The sequence below is a fragment of the Triturus cristatus genome, chromosome 4_1 (genome assembly GCF_964204655.1).
Source record: "Triturus cristatus chromosome 4_1, aTriCri1.1, whole genome shotgun sequence".
NCBI lineage: Eukaryota > Metazoa > Chordata > Amphibia > Caudata > Salamandridae > Triturus > Triturus cristatus.
In genome coordinates, this window is record NC_140585.1 from 1,211,052,147 (window position 1) to 1,211,069,388 (window position 17,242).

Here is a 17,242-nt window from a genome sequence, read left to right on the forward strand (position 1 = left end):
CGCCCCTACCTAGCAGTGACATTGGAAGCTACTTGAAGGATTCCTTGATAAAAGTTTAGGATACCTGTTAGTCCAAAAATACTTTATATGAGGTTAAAAACCTTTGTCTACAGGAAGAAATTTCCCTGAGAAACATTCTTAGTGCTAGCGTTTACTATTAAAGACAACATGTATTTTCAACTATTCATCTGTATCCTCACAGTATAAGGTAAAACAATTGTTTTGTAGAACTCAGTTTCATCAAGAAAGACAGTTTCTCTAAAATAAATGATTCCCTCCTGGGTACTTTTAGCTCATCTGGAGATGGAAAAGACGCACCATCAATACATCCCATGGGTTTTATCTATCTCATTATTTTTTTATATTAAAGAATAAACAGCTGGTGTGAACAGTGCTTGCTCCTTTTTGGTTTTAAATATGTGATGGTTTAACTATGTAAAGGTTTGGGAGGAATAATGTCTTAGAGCTAATCACTATGCATTTTTAAAGTTTACATCTATTGCATATTAAAACTGTTATGAGTTAAGAGAGAATGAGATACCCTTTTGGTCAATAGAGGATACATTGAGTTTGGCTGAAGGAAATTTGGCATAATGGAAGATATTTTGTGTCACTAGATGGACTCTATGACACGTTTGTGTGTTTGACACCCTGAGGTCCTGCTGGATGGAACTTCACGAAAAGGAGTGAGTAGAAGCGTTTCCTACTGGTGGCTGAGGATGTGTGATGTTAAATGCAAACTGCACATACTTATACAGCCACTTTCCAACACCAAAGTTGTGAGAAACCGTCTCAACTTTCCATCTAAATTACTAAAGGGCTGTGGGGAAACGTCACGTTTAATTCCATGGATTTGTATCATCATTGGGAGCACATGGCCCAACCAGAACGGCGGATTGTTAACTATTGTGATCACTGTGAGCGGTAGTTAAATTATTCCTGAAGGATGCCTTTATTGAAGTTTGTATATCTACAATTTTTGTTAAGGATAATAAGGTCCACTTTGTTTCTGAAGAATTTAGGAATCTTTCAGTTGGATGAGCTAAAAAATATGTTTGCATGGGATTAACTTGCCTGTCCGTCAACAGTTCAGTTAAAATACAAAGCATAGCTTTAGAATGGCCCCAGCTAAAGTTTGGGATAGATTTTCTTTACAAGGGATTAGGGTTTAAGGCACAACAATGCCCTAGCTGGTCGCATTGATGACGCTATCTGGGGGCAAAGAGGCCGGTACTAAGTCAGAAACCAACTGACGGAGTAAGGTCGATGCAGGTGTGATAACAGCGAGCTAAGTATGAGGAAAGTCTCAGATAATCAAAGCAAGCATAAGTGTTGGTATGAGAAGAGCCAGAGAGTGAAAGAGGGGTCGTAGTCTGGGGAGTCTTTTAGTGGTACCATATCATTGGCAGGTGCACATTATAAGAAAAAAGGTACCCCCTATGTAAACTATACGGTCCAAGAGCAAGGGGGAAATAACAACTATCGTAAAGAGAAACTCTTGTCTGACCTATATTGCTTTATTGTTGGCCTCCAATAGGCTCATACTCAATGCAGGTACACAGCACAACACTGGATTAGAAAAATTATTCTAAAAATATATAGTTATTTTCTTAAGTATACAAAATGGGTTTTAAGATGTTTTTTATAAATAACTTTTTTTGTTCATATCAATTCAGTCGACCAAAAATATACAATTATTTTTTACTATTAATGAACAATAAGCAACATGTCATGAATCACAAGCACAAAACCTATACTCTCTACATTATAGTACTGCCTGAAAGACGAGGGCAGAGTGACATAAACACTGCAATAAATAGCATCATAAACTGTATTAACAATGACCCCACTAACAACCTTCCATCACTCATACTAACCAGTCATAACCATCTCATACACACAACACATTCACACACAGAGAAGAATTAAATCGTCATTGGGGATCCTGTTTTTTCAATTGAAATACACCCAATCGTCAGTTATGTGGTATGATTTAATCTAGAAATTATCCACTGGTGTGTTGCCGTAGACAGGTTTCCCACAATGTCGGTCAACGCACGTTTCGGTGGATTGAGATTATCACCACCTTCATCAGGACCATTTGAATTGAGAAAGAATCTCAGAGGTGAACCGGGGTTCTCTTATAGCATAAGAAATGTTTCTTCCATCTGGGTATCAATTCGCAACTGGTTGAGACCAATAAAACTATTCAGAATATGAAGAACATGTCCTGCTCTTATGTTGAATATGCCTTCGCCTAGTATTTTTTCTGTGGCGTGCTTCCAAGTTGTTTTATATCGAAAAGCTCTCGGTGGAACAGAATGTGGCTTCGTGGATCCTTGAAACCCTCTCGTTGTCACTTCGGATATGCCGCTGCAGTCGGGTCCTGCAATTTCCACGAATATGCTCCAAACCAATGGCAGGTGCACGAAACAGTTAAAGTTTTTCAGAGCTCAAGAAAATTTCAGAGGTGAAGAGTAAAGTTGTGATGTAGTAAAGATATTGAAAGCTGGAGTCTGGGAAGGATTTCTTTAGAGTCAAGACTGAAAGTACATACAGTATCTGGGCTGGCTTTCACACGAGTGGCACCCAGTGCGATAATCTTTTCTACCTCCACTTCCCATGACCTCCTACTCCATGGATTCCCTCAATACCACCCTCCAACAGTGTCCCTCATCTACCATAGCCCCTCTCTCGCATGCATTTTATTTGTTTTATAGCACAACTCATACCAGTGCTGGGTGTCAGAGCACTATACATCACACACACACACACACAGACAATGTATCATCCATGTGTAAATCAGAGTATAAAAAATGTTACATAAAACAATGAGGATTACAAGGTGTAGGAATCACAAACTGAGGATTGAGAAAGTAACACAGTGGTTGGGATTGGCTTTACTAATAAGAATGTATTTCTACCCAAATTATCCTGTTTTATCAACATTAGGATGATGAAAGACTGGGGAAAAAATAAGGTTCTAATCTATACCATGCAGTTTGCATGCAGTTCTTTGATGAAAGTTCATAGGTCACTGTGCTATATTAGGATTGTAATGAACGGCAATAAACAAAAGGATCTCTGTGATAAATGCAATGACCCACTGAGCTGTACAAAAGGGGGTGGTGGTGATGGACGGAGCATCAGAACCAATCAAACACTCACACCCAGTCAACAGATCTGGGTTTGATCCATCACCGTTCTTTAGCCCACTCTGCCACCCCAGTTCAGACATGGCCATATGCAAATCAGTCTGACCCTGTGCCTCATGGGAACAGTCCAGCCCAAACTGCCAAGCCATGCCGTCCCTGGACCGGAAACAAGCTTCCTAGGACCGGTTTCTGGCATTTCAGCCGTCTTCAGCCAGGCTTGCTTGAATCCAGTGGCAAAGTGAGCAAGGGACTCACGTCTGAGCATACCCTGCCAACTTATGGCGAACAAAGCGGTACAAAAGGGGGTGGTGATGGACGGAGCATCAGAACCAATCAAACACTCACACCCAGTCAACAGATCTGGGTTTGATCCATCACCGTTCTTAAGCCCACTCTGCCACCCCAGTTCAGACATGGCCATATGCAAATCAGTCTGACCCTGTGCCTCATGGGAACAGTCCAGCCCAAACTGCCAAGCCATGCCTTCCCTGGACCGGAAACAAGCTTCCTAGGACCGGTTTCTGGCATTTCAGCCGTCTTCAGCCAGGCTTGCTTGAATCCAGTGGGAAAGTGAGCAAGGGACTCACGTCTGAGCATACCCTGCCAACTTTTGGCGAACAAAGCGGTACAAAAGGGGGTGGTGATGGACGGAGCATCAGAACCAATCAAACACTCACACCCAGTCAACAGATCTGGGTTTGATCCATCACCGTTCTTTAGCCCACTCTGCCACCCCAGTTCAGACATGGCCATATGCAAATCAGTCTGACCCTGTGCCTCATGGGAACAGTCCAGCCCAAACTGCCAAGCCATGCCTTCCCTGGACCGGAAACAAGCTTCCTAGGACCGGTTTCTGGCATTTCAGCCGTCTTCAGCCAGGCTCGCTTGAATCCAGTGGGAAAGTGAGCAAGGGACTCACGTCTGAGCATACCCTGCCAACTTATGGCGAACAAAGCGGTACAAAAGGGGGTGGTGATGGACGGAGCATTAGAACCAATCAAACACTCACACCCAGTCAACAGATCTGGGTTTGATCCATCACCGTTCTTTAGCCCACTCTGCCACCCCAGTTCAGACATGGCCATATGCAAATCAGTCTGACCCTGTGCCTCATGGGAACAGTCCAGCCCAAACTGCCAAGCCATGTCTTCCCTGGACCGGAAACAAGCTTCCTAGGACCGGTTTCTGGCATTTCAGCCGTCTTCAGCCAGGCTTGCTTGAATCCAGTGGGAAAGTGAGCAAGCACATAAAATACAGTTCCACCAACTGCATGGTACACGTTCTTTGCATCAGGCATATTAAGCCACTGCCCTACTTTATGATGAGTCAAAACTACCACTAGAAAAAACTGTGATCTTTCTCCAGCAAGAACAATAATCACCAGTTACTTTGACATTTTTGTTGTTGCCTCAAAACTGCTGGATAATCAAGAAACTCTGCAGTGGTTGCCTTCAAACATACTGGTTATTTTGAAACACAGTGCCTCCCAACCACCCCCACCCCGGTCATTAGTGGCAAAAACAATTAATGATTTCTGAATAATGAATGTAAAAAACCTTAAGGCAAATAATGTCAGTGATTTAGATGCTGTTTTTATTTCACGTTTTACTTAATGTTGCATTCCATGATAGTGGCTACACACAGTGGGGGAGTGATTCAGTTACAGAGTTCAGAGGCTGGAATCATTATAGTAAATTTCAAACAAGCAGATGCCTCAAACACCATGAATTAGATTTTTCTTTATACCACAGACGTCCTTTTAATTAACTCTGGGATACCTTGTTTTTTTCTTCTTTTTTGTATACTTTTTTACATTCAAGATTCCTATCACCAATTATCTTTGGTGGTGTTTTCTTTAAAGCAAAAAGCAGTATTTACAGTATTTACATTAGTTACATATATGAAAACATTAACATCACAATAGACATTATTTCACATGAACAGACATATATCTTTACAAACAAATACAATACAAGTACAATCACTTCGCAACTAAAAAAGTTCACTTCGCAACTCAAAAAGTTATTTTTAGTTTAACTCTTGTAGTCCTACTTATTTGTGTCTGTTATTGGGACATCTATTTTTTCATCCTCAATAAACACTATTCCCTGGGTCCTGCGGGGGTCAGAGACTGTTTACGCACTTCTAACTTGAGCTTAAACTTTCCAGCTCAGGATGCCTAACAGTTGGCATATTTATGCTCTTGACCTCCTTGTGTATGGTTGCGAACGGGTTTCGACCTTCGTGATGGTTGGACCAGAACATTTTATTGATATGAAGGTCTTCGTCAGGGCGGTACTGTTTTCTGGTAGGACATCTAATACCTGTATTAAATGAAAATGATTGTGATGCAAGACTATGCTTTCTACTGTATTCTCTAGGAGGGATTTTTTTGTTGTTGAGCTTAGCTAGTCACGTACCTTGTACAAGTTTCTCACTGTGGTGCGGTTGTTCACAGCCTGTATGAATAGAATCACATGTCATGATGACTGGGATTGCTATTTCTTATTTTAGAAGGTTTTTTATTATATATGTGTGACTCCCAACCTACCGGGTCTTAATGCAGTGGAGGCTACCGATGTCTGTAGCCGCCTTTGTCTTGTCTTTTGGATTTGTTGCCTTCAATTTCTTGACAATCTGAAGGTAGAGGAGTTTTGTGAGGGGGGAGAGAATGTGTCTTATGGCATAGCACCTATTTGTGCTGGTGTGCAAACAACATGCAGTGTAATTTGTGTGTTTACTTATTTGGGGTACTTTTTGTGCAGGCTACGTGGAAATGTTTCAGATGTTATTGATGGAAGCTCATTAGTTGTCATGACATATTTATCGAAAAAACGAGCTCCATTCGATGCGTATGTCCCTTATTTCAATTTTCAGGAACATCTTAAGACAAGTGCTCTTCATGCATGAATGACTCTTCACCTAGCCGTGCTCGTGCTTTCACTGTGATTCAGTGCTCCTTCTATCTCCTTACTGTGCATTCAGATGAGCGTGCATTCTTACGCGGCTAGATCGAGACAAGCGTTATGTTTTGCATACCACGTTCTTGACCGCAGCTGTTTATGATCTTCACCTTGTTCCGACTAATTCTGACTAATGTAGCAGCTTCTACGCTTCAGGCGTTTTCAGCTAGGTTTTCCTAGCCGGCATTTCTACTCCTGGTTCCTCGATCACTCGCGTTGGCGTTTGACGTCATTGTACGTGCTGCGTCGTTGTGCGTGCGGCGCATTCAGTGTCTTTTTCCTTTTGCCTGACTTCCTGTTGCTCTTTGGATTACCAAAGTGTGCAGTTGTCATAGTGATCCTGTCTACAGTGTGCCTTCCTATTTAGCGGCGAGTTTTGTTCTTTTGCATTGTTTTCCAATATTTTATGGGGGCACACATGGTGATTTAAATTTGGAGCACTGTGTTTTGTGAAAAAGGATGTCATTGTATCTGCCTCCTCTCCTTATATATACCGTAGGTGGACTTTTTGCACAATTTCTCTTTCTTTCTCCGGTGTTGTGAATCAAAGCTTTATACCAGTCACATAAATGTTCATCTCCTGACTTCGTTTTACGTTGGGAGATTGGACCAAGATTACTTGAGTTTACTCTGTTCCAGCGCTTGGGTTAGCCGACGTGCGTTATCTCAGTCATTTCGTTCAAACCATTCTCAATCGTGCTCAAGTACATGATTGTCTTTGCTTCGATTCTTGATAGTGAGCTGTCGATGTTTTTACCAGTCACGTGCCTTAGAACTGTCCATTTGATATCATACGGGCCATGATCTTTATCGTTGCAGTGCGATACCAACGGGGCATTGGGAGTTTTGCATCTTATTCTTGACCGGTGCTGTGTTATTCTCTTTTTTATGGGCTGAGTGGTCTTCCCGATGTACGCCTTTGGGCATTGGCATACTACACAATAGATTACATTATGTGTGTTGCAATTTGTGAACTCTTCGTGTTTTATGAATTTGTTCCCATATGTAAATTTAGTGCCTTCTATCGTGCTATCGCACGAAATGCAGTTCCCTCATCTCCTATGTCCTTTGATTGGGGGTAAGGACAACATTGTTCGTAAGGTCTGTACTTCCTTCTTTGCTTCAGTATTGGCACACACTAGCTTGTCCTTAATAATTTTGTTTTTCTCAAGGCGAAGATTGGTGTGTGTACAAACGGGTCTAGATCTTTTACAGTGTTTCAATTTTTTCGTACAATTTTTTGTATTTCATTGGTGAGACCCGAAAAGGTGGTGACACATACTAATGGCATACTTTCGTCTTGGTGTGAGGAGAGAGTCTCTTGGAGTAGATCAACAAAACCCGTGCACACATACAGTATTAAAATAGGCAAAGTAAATGCATGAAAACAGAATTGAGCCAAATCCAACGAAGATGTCTAGTCTTCTTTAATAAGTTGTGAACAAAGGAGCCAGCCGACACGTGTTTCATCAGAGAGACAAAGGTCGCTGAATCTTCAGGGCTGGGAATGATACAAAATAACACCTGAGAACACAGTCAACAATCAAGAACACATGTTCTCATAACACAAAACAACACCCATCGCTAGTGGACACCAAAAGCCAGAAAGAAAACCGAAAGGAACCGATTAGTGTGGGGCATGCCCCTACATTATTCAGATTAAATCTACCCTTCCAAATCAATGAAAACAGTTTCATAATTACAACCTCTTTAAAACATATGGAAGATGAGTTCATCTAAATTCAAAAGTTTATTGAAAGACCAAAACACCAACCCGAGTATAAGTGACCAAGAAGAGTATGAAAAAGTGAGGACAACAGAAAAAAGTAAAAAATAGAAAAAGACAAAAACCGAAGAACCTATCCAGGTAAGGAAACGCTAATGACACGTACATAATCCAAATACCTATTAGCTCTAATTCCAGAACAGCATAATCTAAAGAGTAATCATAAAGAAAAAATTAAAGAAGGAGTCACTATGTCTCTGTTGCTATACGTCAAATATAAAAAACACGCTATAAATCTAATCAACAGTTAAAAACACATCACAAATCCTTAACCCTACACCGGTGATAGTTCCAACCCGGTAGGGCATTAATCGGTCAAATGCAGAAGTCTCTATTAAGCGCGAACATAAATAGCTGCCAGGTGCAAGCCACTGATGGCATGAACTGTATAAATAAAGTAAGAAAGAAAGTGTACTTTAAAAATTATTTGGGCATAAGCTAATGATCGGGCCAAGTAAGAGCAAAACCGTGTAATAGGGAACAGAAACATGATCTCACCGTAAAATCGGTAACCACTCCAAGAACACAGACAAATGAGGCGGTAAATACCTATATCGTCAGGTGAACAAAGTAGTCTGTGGGGAGTAAAAGACATTTTTTTTAAAATTCTACAAATTGTCACTCAATTCGAGGCAAGGGTGACTCGTATTAAGGGTAGGGAGAGAAAATTACAACAGTAACCTCACCTCAAATCAATGAGAATGCCGAAGGAGAATCACCCCAGTACAATCAAAACCCCAAGACAGAATCCAGCCATGTGTTACGGTCCTGAATGTGAGATAACACAAAACAAGCCGGGAAAAAAAAGGGGGGGGGGGGGAGCAAATAAGAACAACGGAAGCTAAAAAGAAAGGGCCACACGAACGAGAATCCCAAACACATACATATAGAAGTGTACTTACGAAAGTTGTCTTCATGGAAAGTTCCAGGTAAGACACGTGTGGTGTGTCTAACAGACCCACCTATGGACCAAACAAGAAAAGAGAAAAGAAAAAGAGAAGGTATAACGGTTGCCTACCCATTCACCTCCTCGTGAAGGGAGAATACAACAGTTAATAATATACCACAAAACAGTCTAGGAACTTACTAGAAATTGGTGGAATCGAGACGTCCTGGTGGCCCCACTACAATCCTGGAGTGACGCCGCAGCGTCCCGGAAGTACGGATATACGCCCACAGCCAAACAACAACTAGACCGAGTCCCATAGTAATCGCAAGCAAAATAGTGCAAACCGGAAGTGCAAAACATCATAGTAGCTGCAAACACCGTGTCAGAATACGGAAGCGAGCTATGAGCTGAACAATACAAATAAGAGTGAAGATTTAATTCCAAAATTGCCTATATGGGAAATAAATAAAAAATAATAATATTAAAGGGAAAGAAAGAATGGCAAATCGAGAAGGCAACAACTCGCTGACATCAATAATAAAAAACGAAAATCCAAGCACACTTAATATGGTGCCATTGCAGAATGGTATCAAGACCGCAACGCGGGTGAGAGTACTAATGAGTCAAGTGCTCATACCAATCGTCAATGCATAAAAACATTACATATAACTACATAACCACACATGCTTGTCAATCCAAACCGAGTCTCAGATGGATAAATGGATAGATCCAAATGCAAAACTATGCTCCAATAAATACCAAAGTTGTGAGCTGAAAGGAAAACAAAACGTCTCACGTCCAAATCTAGGACATATGGGCTCTATGTACTGAGCACGTAGTAAGTGTCAATGGTGTGACCATAATCTCTCAATCAGAAAAATAGTCGGGCAAGATAAAAGAGAACAGAGGAAGAGAGGTTCTATGCAAGAAGAGGAAATCGAAAAATAAAAGGAAAAATTGTGTGAAAAGCCCCCAAAGGGTATCCCTGTATATATTATACAACATCCATTTCTTTCATGTTCATGATGGTAAATATTTTATCGAACAATATGAGTACAACAGTACTATGAAATTAAGTGACTTCAGTATTATACAAAACAAAAATGTCATTTGCACATAAGCAAAAAAACAGAGAAAATGGTCATCAGTGAGGGCAGTAACATACACATGGTGAAGATAAGTTGTTAGAAGCCGTTACACATAATCTGATGGGTAGTAGCAAGAACTGAGGTAGACATTGTAGTACAGAAAATCCTCAGTGGGCTTATAGCAAATACTACAACCTAAAAGGATTAAGAATGTACAAACATTTGACATGTATTTAAGAGGTGAAATCAAGACCTATATGGCAGTACAAAACTGTAACCGCATGTACATTAATTCCCCAAGAAATATTGCATCTCAGAATCACAGTTGAGTCCCTGCTCAACTGTATGTAACCGCATAATCCACATGGCTTCAGTCCATCTAAGGTGTAATTCTCTGTTACCCCCTCATGGGTTGGAGTCTATAGTATCAATCCCAAAGAAAGTGAAAGTCTAATGAGGGCCTTGTGTGGTGCATGAAGCTAATGTAACGCCCTCACATGTTCTCCAATTCTTTCTTTCAGTGGCCTAATCGTACTGCCCACATACTGTTTCCCACATGTGCATTCAATGACGTAAATTACAAATCTAATCATACAGTTAATGTTAGATAACATACGGTTTGTTATTAAAACCATTGAATGTTTTAACATTGTGTTTAGCCCACTTACAAACACCACAGCACCCACATTTGTGGAAGCCCAAGGTGTGTGGTGTGAGCCAAGTTTGTATTTTATTTTCACTGGGAACTGTAGGGCTAAGTCTGGTACGTAGTGTCCTTCCACATTTGAAAGTAATCTGAGGCAGATTGGTAATAAAACCAGCCAGGGAACTGTCAGCCAAGAGAATGCCCCAGTGTTTGTTAAGGCTCCTTCTGAGAATATGACTAAGATCATTAAAGTCTGTGACCAAACAGAGCCTAGGATCTTGAGTGTAAGATTTTCTCTTGTTCAGTAGGGTATCTTCTCTTTTTACATTGGAGATGCGATTTTCAGCTCTTTTTAGATAGTCAGGTGAATACCCCCTTTTGATGAATCTTGTTTTCATATCCTTTATGCAGTTCAGAAATTCAGGTTCTTCGCTACAATTATGTCTAGCTCTGATAAATTCTCCATACGGAATAGATCTAATTTGATGTATAGGATGAAAGCTATCCGCATGTAACACTGCATTGCATGAAGTACTTTTGCGACAAAGACGACTGTTGAGTTTGTCATCTTTAACAGACAATTCAATGTCAAGGAAGCTAATGGTGGTGTGGCTAAATTCCATAGTAAATTGCATGCCATAATCATTAGTATTCAGATATATGCTGAATTGGTCCAACTCTGATTGAGTCCCTGACCATAACAGTAGGCAGTCGTCAATGTACCTGCCCCAAAAGATTACATGATCAATCCATGCTGACCCCTTAATACCCCAGATCCAATCCTTTTCAAGGCAGCCCAGGAACAAATTGGCAAATGAAGGGGAGAATTTTGATCCCATCGCTACACCTCTTATTTGTTTATACCAATTATTTTCAAACAAAAAAAAGTTATTATGGAGAATGAAGTGCATCATGGTAATTAGCATTTCATTATGCATCCATTGTGCAGCTGGTCTATTATTTAAGAATCGTGTCACGGCCTGTATGCCCAATTCAGGTTGTATATTGGTATAAAGGGATACCACGTCTAGGGTAGCTAGGATCATTCCCGGCTGCCATTGTACGTCCGTCAAAAGGCTCAATATATGTTTCGAGTCCTGAATGTAAGAGGCCAAGTTACGTACAATTGAACCCAAAAAAATGTCCACATACTCCGACAATTTTTCTGTGGGGCCACCAATGCCTGACACTATTGGTCTACCTGGTGGAAAGGGCAGATGCTTGTGAATTTAGGGCAAAGTGTAAAGCACCGGAAAAGTGGGTGGCTAAAGACTTTCAAATATGCATACTCATCATCATCAAGAAGGCTTTTGGAGTGCCATTCCTTAAGGTGTTTGTTGATCAGGATACACAAAGGTCCCATGAGATTATGGTTGATTGGTTCATAGCACGTATTGTCATCAAGTTGTGACATGATCTCTTGGTTATAGTCTGACTTGTTCATAACAACTACATTCCCTCCCTTATCGGCTTCTCTGATTAATATATCTTGGTCATTGCTTAGAGTTCTGAGGGCAAGATGTTCCCCTGCTACTAGATTGTCCTTAAAGAATCTCGTGGTGGGGGTTTTCTTGTGATCATGAGAGTTGAGATCTTCCAACACACGTTTGTAAAACGTATCTATTGCATTGCCCCCGACAGGGTGGGAGTCCACTTCGATTTGTTCATGAGACCACTGGATATAGACATATCCATGTCTATATCCAGTTCCTCAAGTAGGCGTGCCATAGTATAGGGAGATTGCTCTACATCTGTCAAAGACAGTAAAAGATTTGTGGCTTGTATGTCCTGAATACTAGGAACACCATGCACATTACCCATCGCAGTATTTGTGACTTTTTTATTCACAGACGGATTACATGCAAACATTTTTTTCAATTTATGTCCTCTAATATATTTAAACAAATCAACCTTCATTTTACACAGATCCCCCGAATCTCGTGGGTTGAATCTAAGACCTTTGCTCAAAAGTGAAATCATATCTGGTGTGAGGATTTTGGATGAAAGGTTAACAACCTGCACACTATATGTTGATGTATCTACTTGTTCCTCTCGTTGCCAGACCTGAGTTTCTTTTTGTAGTCTTCTTTGTCTGCCCCTGTTGCCTCTGCGGATTTTGGATCTAGACCCACTCGTGCGCCTGGGTTCTGTTGCCCCTGCGTATGGTCCGGACCTCTCGTAAAAAAAAAAAGACACAACCTGTCTGGTGCCTGAATTACTCTCCAATTCACTGTCACTTGAGACCGGAGCACTCAAAGACGTAGAGCTGGATGAAATAGAGATAGTATCAGCTCTGGGTGTTATGTCTGGTTTAACGCCAGTTTGAATCAGAGAATCGTATTTTCTGGCATACGTAAACACTCTCCCTGTCTTATAATCCAACTCATCACGTTTTAGTTGTCTAGATTTCCTATCCTTGATTCCTTTCTGATGATTCAGAAGGACATCTTTAAGAATCGCGTAATTCTTGTCAGTTGCCTCTGTAAGATTGAGCTCCCTGATCTCTTTTTCCAAAGTTTCTATCTCAACCTACAATCTACCTACCTTCCTCTCAGCACTTTCGATCAGTAATTGTATGAGTGTGTGTGAGTTCCCCGTAAGTCTTCCCATTTAGCTAAAAGATCTTCATCTAGCTCATCGTACGTGTGCAGGATCTGGGATCGTAAGCCCCTGGGTATTCGGTTAAATCTTACAAATTGTTTGAGGGTGGCTCCATCCCACCATCTTGCATTTTCAGTTTTCTTAAGTCTCTCTAATTTAAGACACTTATCCTTAAGGCATTCCTTCCGTTTAGGAATGCCACTAGTAGATGGGTCATCAATGCCTGTTGCCAAGTTACCAAACAGCTCATCTGCTTCTCTATCCCTGTCCATATTGGGAATAGAAAAAACATATAGTGTGTCACAAAAATTAATCACGTTGTGGCTGCCCTTCCTAAAACAATTGTTTAGTACAGAAAGAACGGGTTTAGTATTTAAAGGATGAAATGGTGCTCAGCTAGTTAACGTATATGTGTCTATAGTTACAACAAATTGGTATGGTGCTAAACTGGGAAGGAGAAACCCTAAAACCCCTTAATTTGCGCAGGGAGAACCCTACCACATGATAAAGATCAACAAAACCTGTGCACACATACAATATTACAATAGGCAAAGTAAATGCATGAAAACAGAATTGAGCCAAATCCAACGAAGATGTCTAGTCTTCTTTAATAAGTTGTGAACAAAGGAGCCAGCCGACACGTGTTTCATCAGAGAGACAAAGGTCTCTGAATCTTCAGGGCTGGGAATGATACAAAATAACACCTGAGAACACAGTCAACAATCAAGAACACATGTTCTCATAACACAAAACAACACCCATCGCTAGTGGACACCAAAAGCCGTTTGGTATTAACCTTTCTCGTACATACTCATGCAGATATTGGTATTTGCAACCCCTGTAGCAGATATCAGATATCTGTTGTATCTACTTTCAGTGCCACATTTGTTCTTTTGTTAGTGTTGGCCACGCATTTTGCAAGTTTTAGCTCCATGACTTAAGGCATGCTCTCTGCTCTCTCTCCAGAATGCACCACTGTTTCTACAAAACTTCCCGTATCTGGTCTTCTTGCACATTCATCACGAGGTAATTACTCATTGCAGCGCTTTCTTTTTTGTTTTGTCAAGCTAATTAGCGAGCCACTCTCCAGGCTCCTGCAGCGTCTATTTTGACATGTTCTTTTTCTTTCCTTTTTTTTGTTATACAGATTGATTCTGCTTTTAAAAATTTCCCTTATAGTTGTGTGGTTGGTGGGATCAGTAATCCCTACATATATATGTTCCTTTGCATCCACCTAAAAAGGTAACCAGTTTTAGATATCAGTTTTTTCTTCCCAATCTGGCTCATTTCACTATTTTCAATATTTGTTGTTTTGATATTTTTGCACAGTTACGTTCGGTATTCCAACCTTTGAAAGTAAACTGTGTTTGGGACTTGCCTGTAGCATTTATTATCGCACTAAGCACACTACAGGGGCAGGTTGGCACTTTTATTTCCAGTATGTGCCTTCATATTCCTCTCATTTTCTGGTCCTTTTATTACCTTTTGTCTATATATACACTTTATCGTGATCTTTGAGCATCAGCTTACTAGAATTGGTTTGTTCCATCTGGCTCTACCTGATTCCGTTTGGCACATTTAGGATCAACCATGTGCTTATTTAGTATCATCTCCTGTTCTTGCTTTGTATTACTATTCGCCACTCGTCATAGTAGTAATGTTATTGTTTACCGTTCATAGGACTGCATTTCTAATACATGCCATCCAGTAAGTCTAGTGTCTACCCTGGCTAGACTTTTTATAATCTTGGATTTTGGTAAGACAGTTTATCGCTTTGTTTTTCTTTCATTTATGGCTATTGTCTGCAAACCTACCACTGGCATGAGGAGGTTTGTGCAGTTCCTTCAATTTTACTTCTAACATTCAGGTGCACCTCTGGCTGGGTCTTTGGCATCGATCTGTATATATCACCTTTATCTTATGCACCGTTTATCTATTGGTATACGAAGTTTACAATTTTTCATCTTTTCATCCTCTTACTTTTTTACCTTTCAATTTTTCCTTCTTCTTTTGTCATATACCTTATTCCCTGCCTTTTACATTATCTTCTGGTGGTAGGCCTTTTGATGCAACTGCATTACTTGTAATGTATTTGTGAAACGTATGCACATCCAACATGTAAATTAGCTATTTTTGTATAGTGACACACAGATACAATGTATTTTATTTTTACAGAAAAAGTATTTTGGAGGTGGCTCTCCTGAGGAAGGCAGTCTATCTGCCGAAACACGCGTTGAGACATCTTGGAAACCACCCTTCAGATATAGAAATCCATGAGATTTAATGCTGTAATCATCCTCTCTTTCCACGTGTATCAGATATCTAATGAATTTAGGATGCTGACATTCTATCATACACATCATAATAAGTATTAAAGTATGAAGTATGATTGTTTGGATGAATGATTATAGTTAGAATGTATTACAGCTTATGTTCAGTCATATATATGTTTTTATTAAAAAATGCCTATATATCTAAAAAAAACATACATTGTAATAAATATTTTGTATTTTTCTATCTTCAGTGTCACTACGTTTATCATTATATTATTGTTCTGATTATGTATGAAGTAGCCCTAGGAACTTCACAGCACTTCTTCTAGTTATGACAGCTGTATGAAAGCAATATACTGTTACATTTGCTGGACCTTTCTGGTTGTGGGGATATATAGGACTTGTAGGTTCACCAAGGACCAGACGAACCCAGAGCCAATAACTGAGCAGGGTCTTGCAATGATTTTTTATTATGTACCAGGTATATAGCAATTATTTTGGGGAAATGTATACATGGAAAAATTGGTATGATAGACACCTATGTATTTCTGAAATTGGAACAAAATATAGAGTTTAGAAACAGTAGATATTTGCACATTTCTGAAATTGGGAGTACCCATACTAGCATGAGAATTATAGGTCATTTTTCAAACTGACTTCTTTTTTACACATTGTCCTTCATTTGGAAGGCAGAAATGCATCGAAAGTCAATAGGTGTTAGAAATGGGATTTCTGGTTGGCTAGGGCTTGCGCCAAAGCCAGGCAGAAACCACCACTCTAGTCAGGGCAAGGAAGTTACACGCCAAAGATAACCCCTGCTCACCCCCTTGGTAGCTTGGCACGAACAGTCAGGCTTATCCCGGAGGCAATGTGTAAAGCGTTTGCGCGCGCACCCAGCAACAACACCCAAGGCCCACCACAAAAGAAACTCCACACAAGGTTATATATAAAAATAGCCTTTGTATTATAATAAACACATTAGATAATATTCACACAATTTACACTGTGCCACTGGCACTGGGCGGAATTTACAGGGGACTATTTACACAAGACAGGGCCACATGGACCACTGTCAGAATCATCACAAATCACCAAATTGTAAATGTAGAAATGTAGAACAAATAATAAATGTAGCGTACAACCAGTAACCACTGGTAACAGGTAAGTACAGCCTACGCAATCCTAGACACCTTAGGCATATATCACGCAGGGAACCATGAACACACTAGCATAACCTATACTAGGAAAAACCATCCCCTACACATAGGCACAGTTAGGAATAAACATAGCATAGAGGCAATGCACATAAAAGGTAGAACAAATCTGAAATGTAGCGCACAACCAGTAACTACTGGTCAAAGTTGGGAATAGAACATAAGCATACAGGCAATGCACAGGCACAAAAGTACATATGTAAAAATAATCATGTACCCTAGGAGAGGGCACAACACAAGAAACTGTCCCCAGGCCAACTTGGCTTTTCAGGGGCTCAAACGCCCTTCTTCTAAAATGTCTGGGCTGGGCTGCGCAGGCAGCCAAGGAAGAATGTGCAAGGATTTGGAGGGCCTAAACGATGCAGCTGCCCACTACTTGCTGGGCAGCTGTGGAAATGATCATGGGCACCAGCGTGCCCTCTGAGTCCCTCTCTGGGACTCGGTGCTCAAAAAGCCCCCCCCTGGATTTGTAAAAGAAACAACATCCTTGTCACCGTTGCAGCTGCCCGCTCTCTCTCGCGGTACAGCTGGAATGGGGCCTGGCACCACTGTGCCTTACGAAGGAATGCCCCCGACTCCCCCTCCGGGACTCAACAAAGAACTGCCCCAACACGTTGCAGCTGCCCG

The 17,242-nt window shown here is 40.7% G+C and overlaps 1 long non-coding RNA gene across 2 annotated transcripts; it reads right to left on the reverse strand.

Moving 5' to 3' along the window:
• Window positions 1-4,730: 4,730 nt before the first annotated feature.
• On the reverse strand, window positions 4,731-9,084 carry LOC146856416 (uncharacterized). 2 transcript variants are annotated; one of them, XR_014981479.1, is made up of 6 exons: window positions 8,992-9,084; window positions 8,807-8,866; window positions 8,591-8,672; window positions 8,403-8,479; window positions 8,024-8,053; window positions 4,731-7,619 (listed from the first exon to the last, which is right to left on the reverse strand). It is a non-coding gene; the product is annotated as an uncharacterized LOC146856416 (long non-coding RNA). The 2 variants fall into 2 exon arrangements; XR_014981480.1 differs by having other exon boundaries at window positions 7,483-7,619; window positions 8,011-8,053.
• Between the last annotated feature and the right edge of the window lie 8,158 nt (window positions 9,085-17,242).